Here is an 18595-nt window from a genome sequence, read left to right as displayed (position 1 = left end):
GCGATGAGGAGTTACTGTTTAATGGGCACAGTTTTGATTTAGGGAAGATGAAAAAGTTCTAGACATGGATGGAGGTGAGTACATGAATGTATTCAATGCCACTAACCTGTACAGCTGAAAATGGTTAAAATGGTAAATTTTGGTTTTATGTGTTTTAATTTTGAAATTTTAAAAGTTAATTTTAAAATTAATTTTTTAATGAAAAAAAATTAACACGTATAAAATAGAACTCTTGACTTTTAACCCATTCCTCAAACCTGCCCCCCTCTGCCAGCTTTTCTAATCCTAGCAAATGGCACCATCTCTCTAATTCTTCACACCAAGCACCTAGAAGTCATGTTGGATTCTCTCTTGGCTGTATTCTCTCCCATTGCCAATCTGTAACTGGTTTTGCTTCCATCCATCTCTCTATCCCCTGAAATGGCCACAGAAGCTTCCTCACTGGTCGCCTGCCATAACTCTTGCATACAATGTAGCCAGAAAGTGTAAATCTTTGAAAAACCAATTTAGCTTATGTCCTTCCCTGTTTAACTCCTCCACTCAATGGTTTCCTATTTTAGTGAAAATCTGACATATTTTTATGACCTTTAAGGCTCCATATGGTTTGGCCTCTGCCTGGCTTTCCTCTGCCTTCTCCTTGCTGTCTTCCACCTCCATTCTCCAGACACACCGGGCTTCTTTCCCTTCTTGAAATGTGCTGAGCTCTTTTCCATTTTATGACCTTTGCCCTGACTTTCTTCTATGAGGATCACTCCTCTAGGTTCTCACTTTATGGTCTTTATCGCCAACAATTCTTAACTTAAATTCATCTCCATAAGCTATCTTTTCTGATGGCCCAATTAAAAGTTTTATTCTCAACTACCCCATTCTCTCTCATATTATCCTGTACTATTTTCTCTGTGGCCCTTGTCATTAAATGAAAATGTCTTATTCATGTATTTACTTATTTTTCATTGTCTATCTTCCCTGAAAGACTGAAATTCCCATGAGAAACAGCGACATCTGTCTACTGTCTTCGGTATGCCCAATCCTGAGAACAGTACTTAGCCCATAGTGGACGTTAAATCAATACTTGTTAAAGGAATGAAGAAGAGAGGAGATACGGAAGGAAAAGAGGAAAGAAGGAAGGAAGAGAGGAAGGAAGGAGGGAGGGAGGGAAGGAAACAAGGAAGGAAGGAAGGAAGGAAAGAAAGAAAGAAGGAAGGAAGAAAAGGGAGGAAGGAAGGAAGAAAAAAAAGTCATCTTAATATGATCTTAATAAGACTCTGGTCTCACTATTACCATCTGGATATTAGAATCATAGGATATTCAGGCTGAATAACCAAGACTTCACTGGTATTGATTTCAAATCCACACCCAACACCTGAATCCCTGTTACCACACTGCTGGCTATCCCTATTCCATGGAAACCAAACTCTGCCTCCAGTCCCAACTTGGCGATTCCAAGTCTCCACCCATTCAGACCTGAGATTCCTAATCACTTTCCATTGGCTTCTTACTCTCCAACATTTCCCCCAAAGCTTGTCCACTATTTCAGCTTCTGCCACCACACTTCCACTCTGATTCCCAATATTTCTCAAAGAACACTTTATTTGGCCCTTGGTTGCACTTCTGGGATAGTCCTCTGGAGTGCTTACCCTTCTTGAGAACTCTGGGAGATCCTCTTGAGCAATGTCATTCCACTCTCCTGGACACAGTATAAGCTTGAATGGTGGCTCTCGGTTCCAGAAATCCCATAGGGTACCAGAGTAGAGCCCCAAGAGAAAACATCCCCCATCATACAACCTTATCCATAGGCCTGAGGTGCCCACTTGGGAATAGCCATCATTTTTTCAGTCCATAAGAATATTGATCTACTTGTATTTAGAAATAGCCCATCTCTAATAACGACAGCCACGTAAGAATAGCCCTCAAAGGAAGTGATGCCTCAGCTGGTGCCTCAGAGAGAAATATCAGAGTCCCACCTTCCTATACACAGGTGAAAAGGTAAATTCTAGGTTATAAGTCTCACTAAGTGCAAAAATAAGCACTATGGGTGAATAAAAGTTGTATAACTGCATATGAGAACAAAACAAACGTGTAGTTTTGCCCTAAAACTGATTTAGGGCTTTAGAACTGTGATTTGTCAAACCAAATTCTGAGCATGTAGATTAATATTAATACTTCCTTCTTAGTTTCTTTCATTCCTCCCTTTTGTTCACAATATACTTTATTAAGCACCTACTATATGTAAGTTATTGTTTTAGGCAGAGTGATTCTCATAGAGGAAGGGAAAATCTGATGTAGAATTTACCCTCAAGGTAAAGCAGCCAAGTAGAAGAGAAAAGCTCCCACATAGTTTCTCTGATTTGTGCATTCACCAAACACCCTTAACTTCCCTTTTGTAACATGAATAAGACATGGAATTAACTATTTGTTCATTTTCTGTCTTCTACTCCCAGGGTCTAAGCTCTGTGAGGGCATTAAGCACATACATCTTATCCTAGGGAAGGATAGGTGTTTGATGAATATTGCTTAGATGAAAGAAGGACTACAAATGGATATAGAACACTGAATATAATGTTACCAATATAAGAATAGATAAAAGGTAGTTCTCCAGAAGGCAAGATTATTTTCTTGACCACGATAACAAAATTCAACTCCAAATTCATCTTGTCAAAATAAAGAAAAAGAAATAACTTCTTCCAATCTGATCAGCTCCCTGCTCATTTTGTATTCTAGACTATCTTTCTGTGATCACAAGCACCATGCCTCTTGTCAGTTACTGGAATTTCTATACGTATATAATAAATGTTGAATAAATTATATTAAATGTCCCTTAAAAAGTCATTTTCCGTGGAGTCAATGCCACCTTTTGCTAATGACAACGGGAGAGGCAGCAAGTGTTAGCATTATCCTTGCCACAAACACACTTCAGGTGCTTGCATACAGTGGCCACTGTAATGGCCTAGAGTGAAGAGATACAGGAAAGTGAATAGTAGAGAGCTGAGAAGAAAGAACACTGGCATCTCTTTAAAATGCTATCATGTAAGTTTTCATTTTCTGGCACCAAGTTCAAGCCCAGGTGGGCACACCTTACCCAGACTGCCCGTTCTGGCCTACTGTAGAAGTCTCGCTAGTCTGCTTTTTAAGGACAATGAAGGACACTGCTTGGTGATGTGGCTACAAGCTGTTCAGGGAAGAGACTTTGCTCAGCACATTTCAGCTACTGAGCAAGGCTGGGCTCGTTTCACAGAGCCACATAAAATAAATAATCATGCAAAAGCAGATTCGTTCTGATAGGGCTCTGACAGCTGCTCTGAGAGGTGGATCCTTGCAAGCCCATCTTTCAACAATGAACTGACCCAAAGATCCAGGAAAGCTCCAGACAGGACCATATGGCCTGGAAAAAAAACATATTTCAAACTCTGTTTATTATGCATATCTTTCAAAGGTTCACTACTCTGTGATGAAACATTGCACCTGCAAAGCTTTAATAAGCTTCCCAAGCAAGTACAATTATAAAATCGCAGGCACCTGAAGAATTTGTCTTCTCTTAACACTTAGCTATGCACTGCCCACGAACGACTGGTCTCATTCTTTTTAATTATATAGGTTTGTGGTATTTTGTAAGCTGCGATCAATACTTATTCAGAAAATAAAACCTCTTATAGACCTCAGCATGAGGCCATGAAATATCTCTCCTCCTAAATTGTAGGGACTCCAACATTATTGCATATAGAACCTTCTAGTCTGCCTGAAAGGAAAAGCAGCAGTTCAATCATGCAGCCCTGCAAAGACAGGAGAGCATTTGACATGAATTTAGGCTGGGCTTCATTCATCAGCAATGGAAGGGGTAGAGGGGGTATGAACAGTTACTCTCACTAGCGCACTCTGTGACTCCACATCCGGTCCAAATATTTGAGAAGCACAATCTGTTCGTTATTCACTCAACAAATATTCACTGAGTAGCAATTATGTGCCAGACACCAGGCTCGGTGTGGTGATTCAGAGATACATAGCACATAGTTTCTGCCTTCAGGAGTTGACGGTCTCATTGGGAAGACTCAAGAAGAACTGATTTGGAAATACAGAAAGACATTACAGGGAAAAAACTGGGGAGACTTAACTCTCCTGGGAAGTTCAGGTATAGCTTTCCAGGGAAATAGGCATTTGAATCAAAACATGAAAGGTAATAATTCACTAGCTAGTTAAATAAGAGAAGGTATGAGCCATATCAGTGTTGGAACTCGGCCCATGCCAATTTTAATGGCCTGTCCCAAGGCCACAGCAGTGTGATACAGTTTGAGGCCATGAGTTCTGTTTCTATCCTTGCCTCTAATCAGCTTATGCACTAACAAGACATGTGTCTCTGAGACTGTTCATGTGATCCAGTGATGGGTTTAGAATAGATGACCTTTACAGGTCTATTGGCATTAGAATCCTTCTAGAGTTCTCTCCAAACTAAGAGTCTACATGAAACTTAGACTTCTTTTATTTCTCTACCCCAAAACAGTGTACAGTGTATATTTTAGGATTTAGAAGTTAATTTTACATAAGTTGGCTTAGCCTAATCATTATGCAGTGTGACAGAGTAGCTAAGTCTTACTGCTAGGATCCTGTCTTACTCCCCTTGAACCCATAGTCTTACATCAAAAGAGACTTTGGATTATATCATAGAAGGATTATATCATACTCAGCCTTCAAAATGAAGAATATAGGACCAATAATGGGACATGAAATGTACTATGAGATTATGAGATTACATGTAGACCTAGAGACATGAAAAAAGTAACTGTTTCTTCCTAAAGGTACTGATGATGCCATTAATAATATGCAAGATGAGTTTTTTTTTTTTTTTTTTTTAACCACAGGTTGTTATTTGACAAGTGTACTGAGGACATTAAAAAGAGAAAGGAAGGGAGAGAGGGAGGGAGGGAGGGAGGAAATAAAGGAGAGACAAGGCAGAGAGGGAGAGAGGAGGTGGGAGAAAAGGAGGGGAAAAGGGAGGGAGGGAGAGAAGAAGGCAGAGAAACACGTACTTCCTACAACCAACACTGTCGCCAAGCTGTTTATCTCCAGGCTCTCAACAATGATTCACAATATGTAGCCAGGGCATTACCTTTCAAGGCTTTTTAGCCTCAAGGAGAACAGCAGAGGATTACCAAAGGTGGCACCTGATACTGCCCAGGCACACAGAAAAAGGGACAGCTATGATTTGTTGCTAAAAATCACATTGTTCACAACAACCCTTAAAGACTGATGCTGTTGGATCACCTGGGTGGCTCAGTCATTTAAGCATCTGACTCTTGACTTAGGCTCAGGTCATGATCTTGCAGTTTGTGAGATCAAGCCCCTCATGGGGCTCCACGCTAACAGCGCAGAGCCAGCTTGGTATTCTCTCTCCCTCTCTGCCCCTCCCCCACTCATGCTTGCTCACTCTCACTCTCTCTTTCTCTCAAAATAAAATAAATAAACTTAAAAAGACTGATGCTATTATGTCCATTATACGGATAAAGAAAATAAATTTCAGAGAAAGTGTTTTCAAGGTGAGCAAGAGAACAGGTAACAGAGAAAGGATGAAGACCCAGCTCTCTGCTTCCAAAGTCCATGCTCTTTCCAAGACCCTATCTTGAGTCTTGTCTTCTCTTTAATTCATCTTCATGACACCCCTGCTCAGGAGGTGGAGAATAGCCATTTTTGTCTCTGTTTTACCTATGCTTTGAAAGACTGATGATCACAGCCATACATGTGGCCATAGCAGACGAAGTGTCAAAGGAATTCTGGACAGGTACCTGACACTGAGGATGTCACTGACAGGTACAGGTCCAACCAATGTCTCTTTTTATTTGACCTCACTGTCTGTCATATATCAGTTAATCTTTTCTGGCGTCAGTATTAAAAAGACAAAAATATTCCTAAGAGGTGTCAGCAGAAAGGGAGAGAGAGAATTAAAAACCTTTGTTTTACTATGAACTATAGGCAGAGAAAACCATCATTCACAGAGAAAATGGAGTCAACAGATTTTTGTTTTCTCTGGCTTATGGTAGAACTCTACATTCTCCAAACTCCATTGTTTTTAGTGATAAATACTGGCTTTGTTTCAATTTTAATAAATCCACTTTTTTATGAGATACTTCACTAAGGTCCAAAAAAACTACAGACCACCTCTCCCACCCAGCTTTTCACTGACCACCTCCACAAACAACTGTCTTCAGTGACGAATGGGGTGAATTTACTTCTATTTTGAAGCTAATAAGACAGCAGTAATTTAAATTTACTGGGTGTTTACTGGATATCAAGTACTGTTTTAAGAGTTTTATATGTATATTTCACTTGCCCTTTACAGCAACAAGATAGATACTCTTATTCTCATCTTAAAGCAGAGAAAAATGAGTCTTGGGGAGGCTGTATCATTTGCCCAAGCTCATGAGTGAGACAATACATCTCAAGTATGGTCTCCTTTGTAAGCCTCTTGTAAAGTGGAGTGGATTAACAACTTGGAAATGATTCTGGAAGTACAACTACATCATCTGATTTTTATTTAATATAATATTTATTCTTTAATTCAATCAACATTTTTTTCCCCAAGCCACTAAAAATACAGAAACAAGTAGGATGAGATGAAAATCCCAAAGGGTTTCTCTGTCTTACAAAGAAAAAAATACATAAAGGAGTAGTTATGAAACAATGCAATCAGGACAAACACTGGGTATCATGGGGGCACAGAAGAGAAACTCCTACTCAGTGAGGATATTGGGAAAAGGAGGCATCAGACCTTCTTTGGTTTAGATAATGCTAGAATAACCTTGAAGGGCAAGTAGAAGATAATGAGGAACAAAGGGTCAGAAAGCACAAGTAAAAGACAAGGACATGTTCTGGCAACTACATCTAATTGGATGTGACACAAGGCATTGAAAAAGGCAAAGGGCCAAGAATAACCCTGGGAAAGTGTGTAAAAAGTGTGTAAATAGTGTGTAAAAAGCCATGCCATTCAAGACCTTGCTTGCCATGCTAATAAATTGGAATTTGATGCTGAAGGCAATGGGCAATGAAAAACCACTAGGGAGGTTTAAGTAGGAGTAAAGGAAGACTGAATTTGCATGTTAGAACAATTGTTCCTCCAGCCGACTAGAGACTGGAGTCAGGGAGGCCAGATAGGAGGCTGCTAGAGCCTTATATTTAAGGAAATTGCAGTGGAATAAGAAGGAGGAACCAGATACTAGAGATATTAAGAAGAATCAAATCTTACAGCCAACTAATTGGGACGAAGGGTTTAATATGGCTCCCACTTTTATAGCTGTGTCCATTGGGTTAACGAGAAAGAGAGAATTCAATAGAAGGATCAGGTTTGAGGAATTAAGAATGATAATTAACAAGGAACTTTATGAATGAAATGGACAGATACGACTTTATTTTTCCTTTAAACAACCTCTGAGGTTGGCAATCCTCATCTCAAATGGGAGCCCTGAGCAGAGAGGTCAAGGGACTTGTTCAAGCTCCCACAAGTATTAGAGGGAAGAACTAGAATTCGAACCCTTTCCAAATTCCATTTTGGAGATTTAGAGCCATTTTCCACTATGTAATCTGACACATAACAACAGTAGCAGAGTAATAAGGATGATAGCTAATGTGTGTTGAATACCCAGGTTCTCTTCTCAGAACTTTGTATTTATCAACCCATTGACTCCTCAGCACAACCATATGCAGTAGGTATTGTTATCTCCACTTTACAGAAGCAAAGGGACACGAAGAGGTGCCAGCTGTAAGCTGCATCAGCCACGATATATACTTGTTGCCATTTCCCCTGTGGGGCGGATCCAAGCACCATGGCAAACTGAACCACACAGCCGCCAGTTCATGGCTTGTGTTCTTCACCAGACATCTTGTTTCTTTCGGAGCCTGTGGTTTAAGGGAAAATCCAGACCCAGGCCCTCGTTGTTTTAACCCATATATGAAAGATGAGAATCATTTTCCCCCAACTCCAATTCCTTGAGTTTACCGGCGAGGGTGTCCAGGACTTCCTTACTAGGCTGCCAGTGTTGACTTCTGAAAGCGAGAGCCAGGCTCTGTTGATCCAGTTTGAGTTTTCAATAGGGAACCATTTTCTAGCAGCTTATGTGTGCTGGGCTGTGCTGTCCTGGAGTGGGATAAACAACCTCAGGCTTGACTGCCCAATGCATCAGGCTGTGGAAACAGCCCTCCAGAGGACACTACTCACCAAAAGCCCATTAGCCAATTACTCAGAGCCCGTTTAGTAAATGAGCTCTTTCTGTGTACTAATTGGAGCCCTGTAAAAGTAAATTTGCAGGAAGAAGCTAGCTCTCTGTGGCCAGATTCCTTTCTCTGGCACACCCCAGAATCGGGGGTCCTGGAGAGGCAGAATGACTTGGTACGGCCACAGGCTCTAAGCCTGCACTGCCTAGATTCAAACCCCAGTTCTGGTACTTCCCACCTATGTGGCCATCAGCAAATTCTTCTGGCCTCAGTTTCCTCATCAGTGAAGTGAGATTACAGGGCCGATATCATGGGATTTGGGGGCTCAGATGACCTAATACACCTGTGCCCAGCACATGTGAACTATTCAATAAATGTTACGTGATACTGTTTACTGCTCTTGCTTGTATTACATTCCAAAGAATGTAATATAAAAAAGTGACAGGGGCGCCTGGGTGGCTCAGTCGGTTAAGCGTTCAACTTCGGCTCAGGTCACGATCTCGCGGTTCGTGAGTTTGAGCCCCGCATCGGGCTCTGTGCTGACAGCTCGGAGCCTGGAGCCTGCTTCAGATTCTGTGTCCCCCTCTCTCTGTGGCCCTTCCCCTCTCAAGCTCTGTCTCTCTCAAAAATAAACATTAAATTTTTTTTTTAAAGTGACAGGAAGCAGTATAAATTTACTCAGGTTTAATTACTGAAGTTTGACTAAATATATTTACACAGGCTATCTGTGATGTCTGCTATACTCCTAATTTGGCAATTAAGATATATTTTATTATTAGTTTGCATTACTATATCACTAAGTGACTTTTCATATACCTAAGCATTAATTATCTCCTAAATTCGATTTCATGCTCCTTTAAAACAAAATTTTTTTTTATGTTTATTTATTTTTGAGAGAGAGAGCACAAGCAGGGAAAGGGCAGAGACAGAGGGAGATACAGAATCCAAAGCAGGCTCCAGGCTCCGGGTTGTCAGCACAAACACCGACATGGGGCTCAAACCCATGAGCTATGAGATCATGACCTTAGCCAAGCCAAAGTCAGATGCTTAACCGACTGAGCCACCCAGACACCCCTCAGTTTTATGCTCCTTGAAGAATGGTTCCTTGTAGCCTGATACCCACCAGTACCATCCAAAGATTAGATATTTGTTCGCTATTGATGTCATTGAGTAAATTATTGTCATTCCTGATGAAAATCAGCTGGAATGAATATTGGTGTGTTACTACCCGTAATACTTAATACTTCAGGATTGAAGGTTTCCAATGAATTTAATCTCAATTCATGATTTAGTGTCAAATTAGACATACATACAGTCAAACCCATAGGGCAAAATAGTAATAAAATAAGCTACAGCAAAAACTTACAATACTCATGAATCATAGTTGTTTATTTTATGAGGACTTCATCACAAAGTTAAAGTAGATGAATACTAAAGGCTTCATTGTCTTAACTCCCCTAGACCTGGGCAACAGCTAGCTTAAGAAGTAGAAAAGACTTGGGGTGCCTGGGTAGTTCAGTTGGTTAAGCATCTGACTTTAGATCAGGTCATGATCTCACAGTTGGTGGGTTCGAACCCCACATCAGGCTCTGCAATGATAGCTCAGAGCCTGGAACCGGCTTGGGATTCTGTCTCCCTCTTTCTCTGCCCCTCCCCCACTTGTGTTCTCTCTCTCTCTCTCTCTCTCTCTCTCTCTCTCAAAAATAAACATTAAAAAAAAAGTGGAACTGACTCTGAAAATGAAATTGAAGTTCTGCCTAAGCTAACTATAATTGTCACTGAAGTTGTGCAAACTTGATCAAATAATTTTATTGTCTGCAAAATTTTAAGTATATTTTAGTGTACTTGAAAATAATGTGCTTGGTATTATTGAAAGAACATTAACTCGGCATCCATTTTATGGCTTGAGTACCTGATAGTGATTTTATTAAAAATTAGTTTTCAAGATAAATATTGGAAATAATAACTTCATAATGTGGTAAAAGCCCATTATTCTATTTAATCTTTTAAAAATTTAATGTTTAAAAGCATAAAAATAATATGTTGATTTGTTTAAAGGAAACATAAGAAAAAACAAATTTAACATCTTTTGTTAAGTGTTGGTAACAGCTAGATGGAAAAGTCAGAACCATACACATGCAGACCTATCATTCAAACAGACTTAGGTAAAGAGTTAAATTACTCTTCATTATCAGGTTTCTATGGAAATAACTTTGTACTTAAAAAAAAAGAGAAGAAAACCCTGAAATAGCTCCCTTTCTTTAGCATGGTCATTTTCCTGATTTCACAAGCAGAAGCAAATACAATGTGACTAGCTAATTCCCAGATGCATAAAGATTTAAATCCATGTCTGAACACTGGACAATCAAATTATGTAGTAGTACAGTCACCAGAAATAAACTCAACACATAAATGCAGTTTATTCAGTATTATTAACACAAATAAAATTTACACCTACAGTCCTGTGTATTAAAAATAACTTTTCCCACATCAAATAGCAATATTTTGCTCTGCCAATCAAATTAAACCACCAGAAACATATGGAAAGAAATCAATTCTGTAACAAAACTTTGAAAAGTATGGCATTTATCATGTTCAAGACAGGTTAATTCTAGTTCTAAACAAACTTTCTTCCAAGTAGGGGCTTTTGTTTCTGTTCTTTTCTTTGCTGGAAATATACTTAACACAAACATTCTGTCACTCTAACCACAAAATCCTTTTTCTCTCACCCAACAGGAATTAAAAGGAGAAAAAATACAAACACACACACACACGCGCGCACACACACACACACACACACACACACACACACACACACAAATAATCTTACCAGACCCAGACAAATTTAACTGTATCGATTTTAGGCAAAAGTGAGACTAAAATCCTATGCCAAGAATGAGAGTCTGAAAATTCTGGTGAGAAATGTTTATGGAAAAAGCCCTGTCCCCTTGTTCCCTGTCAACAGCACTTTGGGGACTAATTGTAAAATCACCTTAGTTAAGTGTACTTAACTAAAGGGAGAGAGGCCATCTTTAATAGCTTTCAGAGCCCTAAACTCCACAGAGCTCTACAGATGAAAGCTGAGAGCCTCAAGTAGAGCCCTAACCTGAACAAGAACTGCATCATCCACACTACCTGAATCATATTCCCAAATTAGCAGCCTCTGCAGACACCATTAGCTCATGTTTGAAAGACATAGTCAAGACCAGTCTTCCAAATCATGTACCACAATAGCCTCATCTACAAGTTATGACCAAATGAACAATACAGATGAGACAAAAAGGAACAATGCCTGCTCTAAAGTGCAAACAAAGTGTAATGGAAGGAAAAGAAATGCACAGGGTGCACAGTTTTAGAGCAAAAAGAGACCTTACCAGTTACTTAGTCTGGTCTTGTAGCTTCCATCACATTAGAGTTTGGCAGTGGAAATGTAGAATGCAAAAAGGTTTCCCTCTGGCAAAGAAGAAATGAACACATGGTGCCAAATGCCTGTGGGGCTTCTCAGGGTTTGTGCAGATACCTGGTTGTTCTCCACGAAAATGGAAACAGTCAAAACTATTGTGTCAAAATTAAGAGAGGGGCTGGCTTTTCAGCTGGGAATCTGAAATTTGCATTTAGTTAAAACCAGTCGACTGAAACATCAATGTGAGTTTCTTTGTTTTGCCTTAATTTTACCATATGCATCCTAATTAATTCATCAGACATTCACTTATTAAGTCAACAAATATTTACTGAGAGCTACCAACTATCAGTATGGCCCTGGCTGGAGGGGTATAGTAATGAACCAAGGAGAGAAAGTGCCTGGGAAGGGATGGTCAATAAACAAGCACAGACCTGTATATATCAGGTAGTGGTGCCTGATATAAAGAAAGAGAAGGCAGGGTAAGAGTCCAGACTGTTGGAAGATGCTATTTTATGCAGAATGGTCAAGGCAGGCCTCACTGATAAAGTGACATTTGAGACAAGATTTACAAGAAAAAGGGAGCAAATCTTGAGAATATACAATTGGAGTATTCCAGGCAGAGGAAGCAGCAGGCAGTGAAAGTGTTTTTGACATGTACAGGAAGACCAGGCTGGCTTTGAATGAGCAGAAGAAGAGGAGTTTGTGGGATGTGGAGACCAGATCGAGTAGGGTCTTGTGGGCCACAGTGAGGCCTTTGGACCACATTCTGAGTGAGATGGAAAGCCATTAGAGTGTTCTGAGCAAAGAAGCGGCAGAATCTGACCTGGCTGATGGGGAAAGAGTGGAGCACTAGGGAGCAAGCAATGGGCATTTCAGAGAACTGCCACTAACTGGTAGCAACCCCTGCCCCACAGAGCGTGTTGCATTCAAGAACCAAGTTCAGGGCACTTGGGCTGCTCAGTCAGTTAAGCATCTGACTTTTGTTTCAGCTCAGGTCATGATTCACAGTTCATGGGTTCGAGCCCAGAGTCAGGCTCTGCACTGGTGGCACGGGGACTTTTGGGATTCTCTCTCTCCCCCCGCCCCATTCTCACCCTGCCTCTCCCCCACTCTCTCTCTCTCAAAATAAACTTAAAAAAACCCTCAGTTCGTCACGCACCACCATAGCCACTACCAACACCTCCACCCAACCCAGCAGATATGAGCAGAACCAGGAGGGGAGAGAGGTCACTTTGAGTGTGTAGAGCAGCAAGCATCCTCTGTTAGACCTCTCCATCATCTCTTTCTGTAATATTGAAGGGACCCAAATGTCCTCCCCACCTCTGCTAAGTCAAGAACCGTGACCATTTCTTGCCAGAAGTGCTGAGCAATGGGAACCTCAGATTGCCCAGGGTTGCAACTGTGGAACAAAGGGCAAGGGCAGGATGGCAGAGGTATGACAGGCAGCAGTTGGGGGCAGCCTATACTCACACAGGTTACCAGAGCAAAGATACAGAAAGTCCTCCTGGGTCAACCAGTGCCAGAAGATAGGTGGGTTTAAGAACTTCCAAAAGAGTCACTCAATGAATGAGGGGAGCTTGCAGCAAGAGGCCATAGAGTGAGTGGCTTGCCCATAGCGTGGGCTGAAGCTGGCCTCTGCCCATAGGTCAAGACTGAGCCAGGTCTCCTGGGCCAGTATACTGTATAGGGCAAGTATGAAGAGAGCTCTCCCATGAGCACCCATTAGAGGCAACTCTTGGGGCAGCTGGGTGTTTCAGTCAGTTAAGTGTCCATCTTCGGTTCAGGTCATGATCTCATGGCTCATGAGTTCGAGCCTTGCATCAGTCTCTGTGCTGACAGCTCAGAGCCTGGAGCCTGCTTGGATTGTGTCTCCCTCTCTCTCTCTCTCTGCTCCTCCCCTGCTTGTGCTCTGTCTCTCTGTCTTTCAAAGATAAATAAATGTTAAAAAAAAAAAAAGAGGTAACTCTTTGGTGACCTGCCATACAGAAAAGTGACAATCAGCTGATAAAGGAAGGCAGACTAAATGAAGGACTCTGAGAAATCCTGAAAAGCCCCTTACCCTAAAACCATTGCTTTGTATGTGATAATAATATTATTCTAGGGGTATTTCTTCGAGAAGCTTGCAAATATGGTTTTCTATGCATACAGTTTAACTAAACACCCCAGTGAAAATTTTCTACATTAAAAAAGTATCATGAGGGAATGATTACATAAAGCTTATATATATTCACCTTTTACAGAATTAAATTTAAAACCGGTTCAAAACAGAAAGTTTGAATAGTTCTCTCATAAAGTTGTATTCACTTGCTCTTGGGGGTTTTCCAAACTTTTGAAAAGACAAAAATAACACTTTCAAAAATGGACTATTGTTTAAAAATAAGCTATACGGTTAACCTAAGAAATATCTTCATCTCTAGGAATAGCATTACAATGGTTGTAGGCTGCCTCTGACTTTTTAACTGTGATTCAACGAACAAGTCACTTAATTTTTAGAGATGATGCGCTCATGGAGGAGCTAGAATGTAGACCGTGTTCCTAATCTCTGGATTTATAGTCAGCCCTCTGGGGAGGGGTTCCTCCTGATGTCACCTACCTCCCAGGCTTTTATTACTACGACGTTTCCTGGACTCCACCTGTGGAGTCCTCATGGGCATCTGTTACTTTTGCCTGCCTCGCATTTATTTACCTCCCACCAACCACTGGTAAGAACACCCCCAATTTTTATGGAGAAGTGATGTTGCTCACACTTAATATACTAGCTGGGATGGGACTGGCCACATCCCATGAATCCAGGTGTGGACACAAGAACTATTTCTGGTCAATCAGTATTTTCCAAAACTAAAGTCACAGTGATGGGTTCAAGGATGAACTCCCGATTCAAGTTGTCTAATCAGAGCTAAGCCAAGCATTGGCTCGAGAAGTGGGAGGAAGTTATTCTCTTCTCTCTGATTATAAACCTAGAAGATATACACCTAAATCTGCCAGCAGCCACCACAAAGAGAGAGTCTGAGGGTTGAAGAGAATCTACAAAAAAGCAGAGTCAAGATATGGAGAAAAAATAGGTCCCTTTAAACCACTAAGTCCAATGAATTTGAAGAACTGTCCTGGGATCAGTCATTTGAACAAATAACAAATGTTTTTTTGTAACTAAAGCCAGTTTCTGTCAAATTTTTTGTACCTGAAAGAGATATGTCTGATACACGTGATCTACAAATTGAATAACTGATTCAGGCTAATACAGAGATATACAAATATTTCTATAATATATGTAAATAATATGCCAAATAAAATTTAAACCAGTGTAAAAGTTTTCTAATTTTTATTAGGATTTTCTCAACGTATAGTAAAGATGCAATTAGAAAATTTCAACAGTCCCTTCAGGTTCTAAAGTCCTATGATGTTTAAGAGACTTTGTATTACATAAATCAAGGTATACTCCTATGAACAAAGTGGTACAGGGACATCTGTCCACACAGATTAATCAGTAAGCGACTGTGTACCTTTGCCTGATATTGTGAAATGCGGTAACTTTGAGACAATGATGCTATATTGTGGGTTTTGCAGATTAGAGACATGGAAATAAGGTTGTGAATTCTGAGTAAGACCAAAAAAAATTTGAAATCCAAAATATGCCTTTTGTTTTGATCCTTCCTTTGGTGCCAGTGGAGATTTCACACTGGGTAATATAAATCACCAACGTGCTAATTAAGCTGTGTTTCTCACTGTAAGGTCTTTCTGTGCTTCCCTCAAAGTGCTAACAAATAGAACATCATCATTTTCCTTAGATCTGAGATCACAAAATGTCCATGAGCAATATACAGTTGTAGTGATACAATAGCCAGCAAAAAAAAAAGGCTTTAAATATCACCCACCACAAAACTTGGAATATAAAATGTGAAATTTGCAGAGGTATGACTAATGGGGTGATTTCTATTTTTCCAGCAACTGAACACCCAGTCCATGAACCGAGCACATATAATACTTAGAAAACAGTCTTAGAGAAAACTGACAGATATATAGGGCATTTTATCTTGCATTATGTGATTTGTAGAAGTAATCTCAACTGGAAGTACTTCAAAGGAAGGCATTAAAGAAGTGTAAAATAACTAATCTACAAGTATTTATTAAGTGTTTGCTATGTAGCCAGCCAAATCCAAGGTGATTGAGGAGGAAATAAGAAAGTGAAATCTAAGGACCCTGTTGAGAGTAACTTGCTAACTATGTCCCCCTCTTTCAACCTCATCCCCTCCACATGGTTCCTAGCCTAATTGATTCAAAGCGCAGTATAATTCACTTAACCATCTAGCTCAAGCATCTTCAGGGGCTCTTTGCTGCCTACTAAATACATTCTAGATCTTTTCTCTTGGCATAAACTAGTTCCAACCTAATCTCATAGCCTTATCTCCCAGGACCCCCATTTGGGTGACATTGATACAGGTTAGCATTTTTATCTGAGAAGGAATTGGTTCCAGAATGGCTATGCCCATGTTAGCAACAACAACAACAACAACGATGAAGAGGGGGAGAAAGAGGAGGAGGAGGAAGAAGAGGAAGGAGGAAGAGGAGGAGGGGGAGGGGGAGGAGAAGAGGAGGAGGAGGAGGAAGAAGGAAGAAGAGAATGGCATTCCTTGACTGGTTGCAATGTGCTAAGTATTAACCACTGTGCTAAGCATTTCATGGCTGTAAGTCTTATTATAACCCTGTGGAGTGTGTACTATTTTTATGCCTACTTTTTTTCTGTTGAGGTGAACTTGACATAACATAGACTTGACCATTTTAAAGTGAACGAGCATTTAGTACATTTACAACGCTGTGTAACCACTACCTCTATCTGGTTTCAAAATGTTTTCATCAGCCTAAAAGGAAAACCCATATCCATTATTCAGTTGCTCCTCATTCTCCCCTCCTCCCAGCCCCTGCACCACCCATCTGCATTCTGTCTCTGTAGCATCTATATTTTTAAAATGAGAAATTCGGTCTTAGAGAGGAGAGGCTACTAGTCCAAATTCTCACTGCAAGGAATAATGGAGCTGGAATTCTGTCTTCTTCCTTAAAAAAAAACTAAGCTATAAGGCTTTTGAAACATGATTACTTGAAGAATAAACTTATCATGAATACAGGGACTAGAAAGAGATTGAATGGTATATGTTGGAGAGTTCGTAATTTTAAAACAAACTAGATTCCCCCCAACTACCTAGAAGAAACAGCATACCAGCTCTCATTACCCTGAGGGGCCCCCAAAGCTGTTTTCTAGCCAGTGTTTGCTTCCATCATTTTTGTATTATGTAATATGAATTGAACACCTACTATGAGCTCAGTGTGTAATTCTCAGCTATAAGTACAGTCCACTAAATTTTTTATGCCTTTAAAACTTTCCAAAAGGGACAAAGTTCAAAACAAAATCTCTAATAAGCCTGCATATGCCACACTTGTTAAAATGGACCATTTTGTTTCTCTCATGTTGGGATCCAAGTTCTTTTGAAGAATATAGTATGAATATCATGTAATATCTTACAGAGAAGATGTAAATAACCCAAGCTATATTATGATATATACACTTCAATATTATAATTCCACAATACTGCAAATTATGGTAATGTAATACAAATCCAAGTATATTGTTACACATAGGAAATCATACAAATTAAGTCTAAGAGCATAACGTTCTAAGACATCTCACTTGACCCCTAGATTAACCACTACAATGGCTGTCTGACTTATGCCCCTAATCCCACCCCTTCTACTTCTATTACAGGTGACAAATGAAACAGAGAAATAGAACCAATGGAGGAGGAGGGAGAGAGAGAATTCAAGGAACTGGCTTGCATGATTATGGGAACGAGGAAGTACAAAGTCTTCAGGCCAGTCCAGGAACCCAGGAAAGAGTTAAAATTGCAGCTCAAGTCCAAAGAGAGTCTGGAGGCAGAATTTCTTCTTTTTTGAAGGACCTCAGTCTTTTTTGCTTAATGCTTTTAAGTAATTGGGTGAGCCCCATCCACATTATAGAAGGCATCCCGCTTTACTCAAGGTCTACTTGTGTTAATCACAACTAAAAGATACTTTCATAGCAACGTCTAGATTGGTGTTTGATCCAATTGCTGGCCACCATAGCCTACTAAGTTAACAGATAAAATTAACGATCATACAGTAGTTATGTGCTAGATTTTGTACCCTGCCAAATTCTTATGTTGAAGTTCTAACCTCCAATGTGACTGTATTCAGAGATAGAGCCTTCAAGGGGGTAATTAAGGTTACATGAGGTCATAAGGTTGGGACCCTAATCCTATAAGGCTGGTGTCCCTATAAAAGGAGGAAGAGACGCCAGAGACCTCTCTCTTTCTCTCTTTTCTGTGCACACAGAGGAAAGGCCACATGAGCACACAGCAAGAAGGCAGCTGTCTACAAGCCCAGGTGAAATGCCACACCAGAAATCAAACCTGTTAGCACCTTGGTCTCGGGCATCAGCCTCCAGAAATGTAAGAAAATAAATTTCTACTGTTGACGCCACCCAGTCTGTGGTGTGGTAGCCCTGACAGACTAACAACACACAACCTAAGTCTCTTCCCAGTGGAGTATCCAGTGGTTCACTGAGCACACACACCAGACACTGCCATCCTCTGCATCAACCTTTCAACGCCTCCTACTGCAGTCAAAGTAGAAGCCGGTGTCATTAAAGGCCTGTCCTGCCCTATGGGGTCTCTTCATACAGGTTCCCTCTCTTCCTCGATGACGCCTTTTCCCTCACCCATGCCTTTCCAGCCATGCTGCCCCTCCTTGTTATCGCTGGGCCATGCCAGGCCAGATCCCAACTCATAGATTCCATCCTAGCTGTTCCCTCTGCCCGAGAGCTTTCTGCTGAATGTCTGCGCTGTTCCATTCTCATCTCCTCCAAGCCAGTCCTCAAACAACCCCTACTTGATGGGACTTATGTTGCAACCAGCCTTCATCTGCACCCCCACAGTCTGCCCCCAAATGCCTCTGGGCCCCATACACCCC

General features: G+C 40.6%; 1 protein-coding gene across 5 annotated transcripts in view; it reads right to left on the bottom strand.

The window, feature by feature from the left end:
• Positions 1 to 18595, bottom strand: part of LOC132692663 (cytosolic beta-glucosidase) — a 236060-nt gene that overhangs the window by 107074 nt on the left and 110391 nt on the right. The window lies entirely within an intron of this gene.

The sequence above is a fragment of the Panthera onca genome, chromosome B1 (assembly GCF_046562875.1).
Source record: "Panthera onca isolate mPanOnc1 chromosome B1, mPanOnc1 haplotype 2, whole genome shotgun sequence".
Lineage (NCBI taxonomy): Eukaryota > Metazoa > Chordata > Mammalia > Carnivora > Felidae > Panthera > Panthera onca.
The sequence above is the reverse complement of the archived record's forward strand: the minus strand, read 5'-3'. Positions and strand labels throughout refer to the sequence as shown.